The following is a 1,545-nucleotide window of genomic DNA, read 5'->3' as shown; positions in this document are numbered from 1 at the left end:
CTGTGAGCTGCTGTTTCTCACTTCCCTTTTCCTCCCTGGCTACATCTCCCTTCATCTCCTTCTCCTTATCTCCCCTGAAAATCCCTCTGAACACAGTCCTGGTAAATGGGTATTAAAGAACTCTTCTCCCCCCTTAAATGTTCCAAACTCCTGCAGGTCAGAAGGTTCCTGAATCCTGTTCAGAACTATCAGGAATCTGATTAGGACCAAGGGAAAATGCAATTCAAGCATCACCACGTAAGGGAGCTGAAGTGTTTTATCTGCACAGGTGTTAATTCCATTTTTATTGCATATGTTCATTTGGAAAGGATTAATTTAAGTACCTGTTTCCTCCCCAAAGCATGTACTCATAGCTTTTTCTACAGGAATAATTCCACTGATTTTTCTTTAGTGAACTGCAGATGTCTGGAGCGTTTTCCCAATGACCCCTAGAGTGTTCTGCCCACGAGAGTCCAGCGTTAGTGATTCCTAAATCTGCAAAGAGTGTTAGTGCAGACACAACTGTGTGACTGTGCTGGGTGCAGAGGCTTTAGTCCCCTGCAAGGCTGTTGCCAAGGATTTTATGATGGTGTTTGGGTTGTGGATGAAGTGTTACTGGCCTTGGTTTTCCTTCTTTGATCGGTGCATCTATGTTTTTCCGGATTTTTTGTTGGATTTTCTTCATGGTTCCTTTATCTGGTGTCTGGATCTAAAAATCTACCAAATGATCATCAGCATTATGTGAGCATTTAGGGTGTTAAGTACATACATTTGGAAGGGTGGGAGGCTTTGCTGTGTGGGGTTTTGGAGGGGCTGGAGAAGCATTTGAGGGCTTGGGAAGGAAGAGAAATTTTTTGATCACTTGTAACAATAGCCTGTGACACTGAGCTCTTTGTGTTTGCACGGCCCTTTTCCAATAACTGAATTCCGTCCTGGGTCTCAGCACATGAAGGAAAAGGGGTTCAGAATGTCCAGCAGCACCCCCAGAGCCCAGAACTGTTGGTGAAAGCCTTTTCCCATTAAATACTTGGATTGTACAATACAGGTTTTGGTGGGATTGCTCAGACCCCTGCTTAGGCAGTGTTTGCCCCCATGAGCTTTCCACTGCCCTAAAGGGCACAGAGAGATTTGTCACCTGTCCCCCAGCCTTTGTCACCCCTTGGTCCCCTCCCACACCTCTCTGCATGCCCAAAATCCAGCGTGGTGCTGCTGGAGTTTGGGATTGGCAGGAAAGCAGAGTGGGAGCACCAGCAGACGTTCCCCAGAGACATGGAGGGATTTCTGGGTTAAACAGGATTTCAACCATGAGTTTTCATTTCCCTCAGCTGCTCCGTGACGTTCCCTTCAGCCTCCCCTCATCCTGTCCCTGCTGGTGGGCTCTGAGTGGTCTTTGCCCGGTGACATGACACTTGTGTCCCTCTGTCCTTGGTGTTAGAAGTGCCTGTCCCTTCTCGGGGTGAGGAGCTTGGGCTTGGAGCCCTGGGAGAACTCAGGGATGCCTTTGTGCTTCTTTATGTGCCCATTCTCTTGTGCTTGCTGACCAAAAATCACTACCAAACAAGAGCT

The sequence above is a fragment of the Prinia subflava genome, chromosome 6 (assembly GCF_021018805.1).
Source record: "Prinia subflava isolate CZ2003 ecotype Zambia chromosome 6, Cam_Psub_1.2, whole genome shotgun sequence".
NCBI classification, from domain to species: domain Eukaryota; kingdom Metazoa; phylum Chordata; class Aves; order Passeriformes; family Cisticolidae; genus Prinia; species Prinia subflava.
Note: the sequence above shows the minus strand (reverse complement) of the source record.